Source organism: Myotis brandtii, unplaced genomic scaffold (genome assembly GCF_000412655.1).
Source record: "Myotis brandtii unplaced genomic scaffold, ASM41265v1 scaffold190, whole genome shotgun sequence".
Classification (NCBI taxonomy): domain Eukaryota; kingdom Metazoa; phylum Chordata; class Mammalia; order Chiroptera; family Vespertilionidae; genus Myotis; species Myotis brandtii.
This window is the reverse complement of record NW_005357076.1, coordinates 5420914-5430628: the sequence shown is the minus strand read 5'-3', so window position 1 is coordinate 5430628 and position 9715 is coordinate 5420914.

Here is a 9715-nt window from a genome sequence, read left to right as displayed (position 1 = left end):
CAGATTGAGGACGTTTTTAGCAAAGGCCAGCTTAGGAGTACCCTAATTAAGTTAATAACAATGTACCTACCTATATAGTTTAAATTTAAAAAATTCGGCTCTCAAAAGAAATTTCAGTCGTTGTACTGTTGATATTTGGCTCTGTTGACTAATGAGTTTGCCGACCACTGCCTTAGACCACACGTTAAGAACCACTGCCTTAAACCATACAAACATTACTTACTATGGGATTCTTTGTCTAACCATTTTGGCATCAAGTAGAGCATTTAGTAGAAAGTGGAACAAGACAGAGACAATTTACAGACTAGACCAATCTTATAAATATGAGTGAGTATTTTTTATTTTTCAGGAGCATAGAGTAAGTTAGCAGAATTCAGGGTCATAACTGAACACATCTACATTCTGCATTAGAAATCAGTCCACCAATTCAATTATGTTTGTCTTTCAGGCTGCTGTACAAGGTGGGTCCTGTCACATGAATATATAATAACACTAAAGTGGGTTTATATCCCCTGTAAAATATTAAAACTCCAAATTAAATTTGAAGTAAAAATTCTTTTCATAAGTATGAATGTATTCAGTGCTCACTATATGCAAGGCTCATAATAGGTGCTGGGCTTATAAAAATTTATAAGCACAGTTCCTGCCCTTGAGCAACTTATATATGTAAAGAGACTTACATTCTGGTATAAATGTATTTTTTGCCATGTTCAATAATTCCCAAATTAGTTTGATGCTCCAATGTCTCAGAATTACCTGGGGAGATGGAAAAAATACAGATCTCTGGACCATGAGATATGCTGTTTAAGTGGACCAGGGTGGTGCTCAGACATTTGGATTTTTATTTTTTTTATTTTTTTATTTCCCCTTTCCCCCCCAAGAATAGTCAGTCCATTCCCTTTCTATGTCCCTGATTCATTATAATCACCAGTTCATTCTGTACATCAGATTATTTATTCACTTGATTCTTAGATTCACTTGTTGATAGATGCATGTTTGTTGTTCACAATTTGTATCTTTACCTTTTTCTTCTTCCTCCTCTTAAAGGATACCTTTCAGCATTTCGTATAATACTGGTTTAGTGGTGATGAACTCCTTTAGCTTTTCCTTATCTGTGAAGCTCTTTATCTGACCTTCAATTCTGAATGATAGCTTTGCTGGATAAAGTATTCTTGGTTGTAGGTTCTTGGTATTCAGCACTTTGAATATTTTTTGCCATTCCCTTCTGGCCTGCCAAGTTTCTGTTGAGAAATCAGCTGACAGTCGTATGGGTATTCCCTTGTAGGTAATTGAGTCTCTTTCTCTTGCTGCTTTTAAGATTCTCTCTTTGTCTTTTGCTCTTGGCATTTTAATTATGATGTGTCTTGGTGTGGTCCTCTTTGGATTCCTTTTGTTTGGGGTTCTCTGCGCTTCTTGGACCTGTAAGTCCATTTCTTTCACCAGGTGGGGGAAGTTTTCTGCCATTATTTCTTCAAATAGGTTTTCAATATCTTGCTGTCTCTCATCTTCTGGCACCCCTATTATTCTGATGTTGGTACGCTTGAAGCTGTCCCAGAGGCTCCTTACACTATCTTCGTATTTTCGGATTCTTTTTTCATTTTGCTTTTCCGGTTGGGTGTTTTTTGCTTCTTCGCATTTCAAATCTTTGACTTGATTCTTGCGCTCCTCTGGTCTGCTATTGGGTGTCTGTATAATATTCTTTATTTCAGTCCGTGTATGCTTAATTTCTAGTTGGTTCTTTATCATAGCATCGAGGGTCTCATTAGTTTTCGTGACTCTCTCCTCAAGTTTATTGACAGCTTCTAGCACATTTTTGCAAGCCCTCAAAATTGCGATTTTTAGCTCTATATCCTCCATTTCTGTCATGTTTTTTTGTCTCCGCATTTTTTATGCTTTCTTGGTGCACCCCCTAGTGGTCTTTGTGCGCAGTCTTGTTCTAGTTGAGCCTTGATTGTTGTAGTTAATACTAGAGGGATTTGACCACCAGGCCGACTGGCTGTGTGAATCAGCTGTGTCTGCCGCGGAAAACTTCTGTCCTCTGGGGAGGTGCTAATCTAGCCTTTGCCTGAGGCGATCTGGCAAATGGCTCTGCGCAGGGCTTGGGCGGGGCGGGCTCAACAGGGCGGGCGGAGGGAGCCGTTATGGTGCCCTCAGTCCTGTTCCCAGAGGCTCTGCTTCTCAGAACCCCCGGAACCGCTGCAAACCTCGGAGGGAAAGCTGCCTTCCAACTGATGCCAGACACTCCCGCTTCTCCCGTTTGGGTCCGAGTCCCCAGCGATTCGCCCGTATCTGGAGCTCAGAGTCTGAGACTCCCCCCTGACCGAAAACGACAACCGCGCTCTCAGCCACCAGCCCGCTTTGCGCGCGCACCTCCGCACCTGAGTTTTTTCCACACTGCGCCTCCTCTGAGCCTCGGTGTGCTGTTATTTTTCCTTCTAGTTGAAGAGTCTCTCCTCAGCCAGCCTTCCTGCGGTTCTGGGTGATGTCCGTTCCGTCTTTTAGTTGTATTTTTGAAGTGGTTGTTTGCGGCAGCAGTCTGCGGTGTTTACCTATCGACATTTGGATTTTTAAAAGTGACCCAGGTGATTCCCATGTAATGATAGGTTTGGGGATGAATACTAACCACATGCAACAAAGAAATGGATTTGGTCTTTGCTCATAGTACTATCACACATAAAACATGATTTCTTTATTTCATCTTGAGTATTTCAAAGATATATCATTGTTGGAAAATCTGTGTTATCAGGAGAAAGAGTACATAGTTAATTTCATTCAGCTAAAATAGAAACTGGTGTTTGTATTTCAAACATTTTATAGTTCATCTGCCTTTATCACATTAAAAAAATAATGCAAGATGTTACCACAGCAGTTTCTAATACACTACACTACTGGAAAAAGCAAAACATCTTTTTCAACAAGCATTGACTGCAAGAGTGTTATTTTATAGAGCTTTGATTCAATTTCTTTAAAATGAATTCAATGAGATGCTCTGTGTTTCATTACATTTATCTTCAGGGTTCCACAGATTATGTTATAGTATTTCAAAACCCATGGAGTCTTCCATTACAAATTTCTTTGGAGGATATGTTATATGAGGAGTAGCAACCTAGAGACTTATGATCCAGTGATATTGCAGAGGTTGTTCTTTGCTAATAATTGTAGACATTGTTTTTTAAAATATATTTTTATTTATTTCAGTGAGGAAGGGAGAGGGAGAGAGAGAGAGAAATGTCAATGATGAGAGAATCATTGATCAGCTGCCTCCTGGATGCCCCACACTGGGGATCGAGCCTGCAACCCGGACATATACCCTGACCAGGAATCAAACTGTGACCTCCTGGTTCATAGGTTGATGCTCAACCACTGAGCCATGCCGGCTGGGCAATTGTAGCCATTATTAATTATATTCAAGTAAATAAGAAAAAAAAGCTTAAAATTTCCTTTTTTCTTAACATAAGGGGATAAACGGAAATAGCTAAATCAGCCATAAATATGATGATTTTTAAAAATTGGTGTATATTTCTCTTGATTTTTGTATTGAAAGCACCTTCAAAATTAAAGATTCCCTGCCCAGATCTTGGATGCATGGAATAGCCTGACGAGTTTCAGAGGGAAGGTGGGAGAGAGGTGGTGGGAAGAGATTAACCAAAGAACTTATATGCATAACCAACGGACACAGACAATAATGCAGTGAAGGACTGTGGAGTGGGGAGAGTGCAGGGTGGAGGGGGTCAATGGTGGTTTTGAAAAAAGAAGACATCTGTAATACTTTCAGCAATAAAGACAAATTAAAAAAACAAAAGACTCCCTGCCCAGATCTTTATTTCTAAATACTTTTCCCCATGAAAGGAATCTGAGATTATTGGAGAAACAGCTGATTTCAAGACTAGGGTAGGAAGATACAAGATGACCTAACATAACTTGAATCTAACATGAAGAAATATCAACCAAACCCACATTGAGAACATTCTATTATGCTGGAAACCAAGATCAACAGTAATTAATATAAATTCGAGAAGTCCACCAGAAGGCTGAGTTTGGGCTTTGATATTCACAGGGTGAATTTGCATTTTATTACCTACTGCTGACTCAATGGCTAAAGCAAACTCCCCCAAAATCTGATAATCTTACTGTTTACTAAACATTACCATTGGTGTGTCTGTTTGCATTCCTAAAAGGCAATTGTGTATTCTAGTAAATAAAAGCAATACTTTAAGCAATAAAACAAAATTTAAAAAGAAAGAAAGGAAGAAAGAAAGGAAGGAAGGAAGGAAGGAAGGAAGGAAGGAAGGAAGCAAGCAGACGGGAATGGAGACTCAGTGGAACTTGACTACTGCAGTCGAGTCTTCCCCTGGCTTTCCCCCATAATTTCAAAATTAATATTTCTTGTCTTGTGTGTCAATTTGTGCGTCAGCTCTTTCTCCAAGCCTTTGAACCCGAAAGCCACGCTGGCTGTGGCCTTTCACACTATTAACTATCATGAAAGACCCAAAAAGGGGGGGGGGCTGAGGAAGTTCAATATTAAAAGGGACTAAAAAGACTTGAAAAATACAGTTGATACATGATTATAAACTGGAACTTGTATGAGAGAGGGGGATGCTGTAAGAGATTTGTTGGAACAATTGACAAAATTAGAATATGGACCATAGATTAGATAAAATAGCCCCCACATTTGATAACTGTGTGATGATTATATAAAGGAATATTTTTTCCCTGGCTGGGTAGATCAGTTGGTTAGAGCGTTGTCCCATATGCCAGGGTTGTGGGTTTGACTGGTCAGGGCACATACAAGAATCAACCAGTGAGTGTATAAATTAGTGGAACAACAAATTGATCGATCTCTCTCCCCCCCCCCCTTTCTCTCCCTCTTTCTCTTTAAAAATCAATAAATAGAAAAAGATAGAAATTTTAGGGAGCGTTCTACCCAGAGAATGATGAGATAAAAAATAAAAAAATAAAGGGATATCTTTTTTCTCAGTACATATACCCTAATGTATGAAGAGGTAAAGGGACATGATGAATGCAATCAATTCTCAAATGATTCAGAAAAACAAATCAAAATATCGAGAGAGAGAGAGAGAGAGAGAGTATGATGAAGCAATTTTTAGCAGCAAGATGCTAAAAATTGGTGAACTTGAATAAATGATGTTCAGGAGTTCTCTATCCTTATCTTGCAATACTTCTATAATTTAAAATTGTGTGTGTGTGTTTTAAGTTAAGGACTCTCCAATTTCTCTCTCTCAGACTTCATTCCAAATTGGGCTAGAACATTCATTAGGAACCTTTTAATATATTTTATTTCCACTATTATTATTAGTCAGGTCTTAGTTATCTTTTATGAGTTGAGTTTATTATATGCTATCAATAAGAAGAAAAAAAACTGGATTTACAAAAGGCAAGAAAATTTCCTAATCCCAATTGCAAGAACTTTTTTTGCAACTAAAATCTGATTCTAGATGTATGTTTTTATTTCCTGTGTGTAAAATCACTGTTTTAATATAACTAACAAGGTAATCTAAGGTGTCCCTCCTCTCAGGGAATAACATCACAATTCATTCAGTCCTACAAGGTGGAAAGTTGAGGGTCATCTGACTCTCTTCCCTTCCTCGTAACCATTCACACTATCAAATAAAGAAGTCCTGTTGATTATTTCTTCTTACATTTTAAAAATGTATCTATTTATTTCAATCTCACTTCTATACTACTGCTGCTATCTTTCACCTGGTTAACCACAAAATCCTGTTCACTGACCCAGATTCTTTCCATCTTTTCTCACTATTCAGTTCTAGATGTTTTAAGAAATTGGCTAATTGAGCCGGTGATTCAGATGAATCAAGGTTAAACAAGGGGGGAAAAAGCAAAGTAAGTAGACTTGTTCATTTCCTTGAATTATTTAGATAATTAGCTTTTCTACTTTCTCTTAGCATTATCTAAAATGCTCATAAATAATTGGTTAAGTCTGAGGTTTTTCTTTGTTTGATTGTTTTAGTTTCTCACAATTTTTAAACATTATTTTCTAATTACAAAGATATGCATGCCTTTAAATTCAAACAATTGAGAAGCATGTGAAATAAACAAAAAAAATAAGTTCTCCTCTCCACTCTGTTTTCCACAAAGATAACCACTGTTACGTTTTGTATCCTTCTAGACTTTTTCCATGCTGTACCAATGTGTCTACCTGTATGTGTGTACAGTTTTTTAAAATGGGAATCATTCTGCACAATTTGTTCTTTTACTTCTTATTTAACAGAGAAGGCTTTTTAAAATTAATTTTTATCTTATCAAAGTTGTGCATATGTTGTTTTTTATATGTAGTGTTTTACATGTAGTTTTAAAAGTCAAATAATTCAATAAGTCAAAATTGTTTCTAATCATTATGTAGCACATCCATCTGGTTTAAAATGGGAAAAGTACAAAGATTTATACTATGAAAAATCTGCCTTCTACTAGTATCTTTGCCCCTGAGGCACCTAAATCTAAAGGCAACAAATGACATTAATTTAGTCTTTATGCCTCCCTCATACACACACACACACACACACACACACACACACACACACTTTGAAGATCTTTTCATATCATTAAATAAAGGGCTTCCTCAAATTTTTTGTATAGCTTCATGGTATTCCTTTATTTAATTGGTCATGTCTATTCAATGGAATACTTAATTTATCTAATCAGACATTTAGGATGTTTCCAACATTTGCTTTTGCAAATAATCTGCTGTAAATATATATCATTTTGCTTGTGTAAGTAATCTGTAGAGTAAATTCCTAGAAATGGAGTTGTGGGTTGAAAGTTTCATAGGATAGGTTTTTTGGGAAGTGGATTCAGGGACAGAATTTAGAGTTCAGGATGTTTATTAGGGCATGCCCTTGGGTTCAACAGCTGTGGAAAGAAGAAGGAGGAAGTGAGATTGAGCAGAAGAAGAAGCTGAGCTTTGAGGGGCCCGGTGAAGCCTCAGCCAATGTAATAGGGAAGCTGAGGAGCTTAAAGGACCTATCAGAATCAGCCCACATTGGATGGAAATGGCTGGGCCTTTATACCCCCTCCTCCATCAGTCAGTGGATATGGGCAGCCCCAGGACGGCATTGACCTTAGGTGAGGCAACTCTTTTCAGCTGAGACAAACTTGAAAGGGCTGGCAGTTGAAGATTGTCTGCTGACAGAACTTCCAGCAGCTGGAGCAGCAAGACCTTTGAAGAGGAATGTCTGGGTCTTAGCCACTGATTAGGAGAAAAGTGACATCGTAGTGTAGTTTCAATTTTCCTTTCTTTTATTTTGAGGGAACTGGAACTTGTTTTTCTAAGTTTAAGACCCATTTTCCCACCCCATCCTCCTTCCCCCTTCAACTGTCTGTTTATATCCTTTGTACATTTTCTTATTGGGTTGATTTTTTTTTTTCAGTGATATGTAGGAACTCTCAATGTTAGGGAAATTAACCATACTCTCATCATATACCCTCCCAAGATAGCATATGATAATATTTGGATAAATTAACATTTTGTGTTTATCTGATTATGACTATAGAAACATTATCCACAACTAAGTCACATGAACTACTATAATTACCTTTTATTAATTATACCATTTCTGTTTTTCCTATAGTTAATAATTGGCTCATTTTTAAACTTTACTCAGTTTTCTGTGTGTCTTTCACTAATTCCTCTTTCTTTTTCTTTTTATGTTAATCCTCGCCAGAGGATACTTTTTCCATTGGTTTTTAGAGAGAGTGGAAGGGAGGGGGAGGGACAAAAAGAGAAACATGGATGTGAGAGAGACACATCAAGTGGTGGCCTCTCACATGTGCCCTGACAGGCACTGGGGATAGAGCCTCCAGCAGAGGTAAGTGTCCTTGCCTGGAATCGAACCCACAACCCTTCAGTCCTCGGGCTGATGCTCAAACTAACCACTGAGCCAAACCGGCTACGGCACTAATTCCTCTTTCAACCCTTCAACAGATGTTCCACTGTAGTCTATGCTATCAATATCCTTGCCTGAATTATGGGGCAATTGTCTCCTTATTAGGCAATTATTAGGCAATCTAGTTGCCTCCTCATTATCTCCCTGTTCCCATCCTTATCTACCCAGAGTCTCTTCTCACATGGCAGCCAGAGTTACCCTTTTAAGATGTCACCCCAATAAATTTTAATTTTAAAAATGTAAACCAATGTAGTTACAAAATAGTTATGAATGTAAAGTACAGCCTAGGGAATACAGTAAGTTATATTATAATAACTATGTATGGTGCCCAGTGGGTATTAGGATTATCCAGGGGATTACTTTGTAAATTATATAAATGTCTAACCACTATGCTGTACAGTTGAAACTAGTATAAAATAATATTGAATGCCAACTGTAATTTATAGATAATATTAAAAAACACTATAGTAAGAGATGTCATGCTTGAGGAAATTACAAATAAAGGTGTGAAAAGACAAAAAAAAAATAAAGCTCCATGTGTGCTTTAAAAATAAATACATAAAATGTAAACCAATCATTTCACTCCTCCCGTGGGTCTCCCTTTCCCTCAAAGAAACGACAGCTATTACAGTGATCTACAAGGCCCTGCATGACATATGCCCCAGCCTGTACCGCTCTGACCTCATTTTCTACTGCTGCTCCTGCATTCTCTCCCTCTCACATTTCTCCTCCCCCACTGGCAGTTCCCTCGGCCTGGAAATTTCTTCTGCCAGATAGCCACATGACTAATTCCCTAATTTCCCCGGGTCTTGGATAAACTGTCACTTTACAATGAACTCTGTCCTGACCATCCTATTTTAAATTGTAATATACATCTTATCCCCCTCCCTACCTAGAGCAACTTTAATCTTCCTTATTCTCCTTTACTTTTTTCTTTTTTATATAGCTCTTATTGCCTTCTAATATAGAATTTATGTGTTTATTATGTTTATTACCTTCTGCCCTCCACTAGAATGAAAACTCCATGAGAATAGTTGGTGGCTCAAGGTGGTCACTTAATAAATACTTATTGTGAATGAATATCTTAAAATGTTGAAACCCATCAGAAAAGCAATTATTTTTTAAAATATATTTTATTGATTTCTTACAGAGAGGAAGGGAGAGGAATAGAGAGTTAGAAACATTGATGAGAGAGAAACATTGATCAGCTGCCTCCTGCACACTTCCTACTGGGGATGTGCCTGCAACCAAGGTACATGCCCTTGACCAGAATCGAACCTGGGACCCTTCAGTTCGCAGGCTGATGCTCTGTCCACTGAGCCAAACCGGTCAGGGCAGAAAAGCAATTATTTCCCATTTTTGTGCCTCTTGAAACACCAGTCTCTCTACCTTTTGTATCGTTTTAATCCTGTACAGCTGTCATCCATGAACTTGTCTACATTATCAATTTGGAAATCCTGTTTACCTCTCTCCTATGGTGGATCTCCTAGTTCCTAGACTCTTTTTTTCAATGAGCATTTCATATTTTGGGTTTATTCTTTCTTTCTGGTGTTAGCCTCCTAAGAAAAAATGCAAACTTTCTGAGATTTTATATGTCTGAAATTGTCTTTAGTCCAGCTGGATGCTTAATTGATGACTATGTATAGAACTCTAAATTAGAAACAATTTTCCTTGAGGATTTTTAACACACTATACCACTGTTTTCTAGTTTCCAGTGTTGGTCTCCATAAATTAAGTGCAGTTTTAATTCTTGATCTTTTTTTTTTTTCTTCTCTGGAAGTTCTTATTCTTTT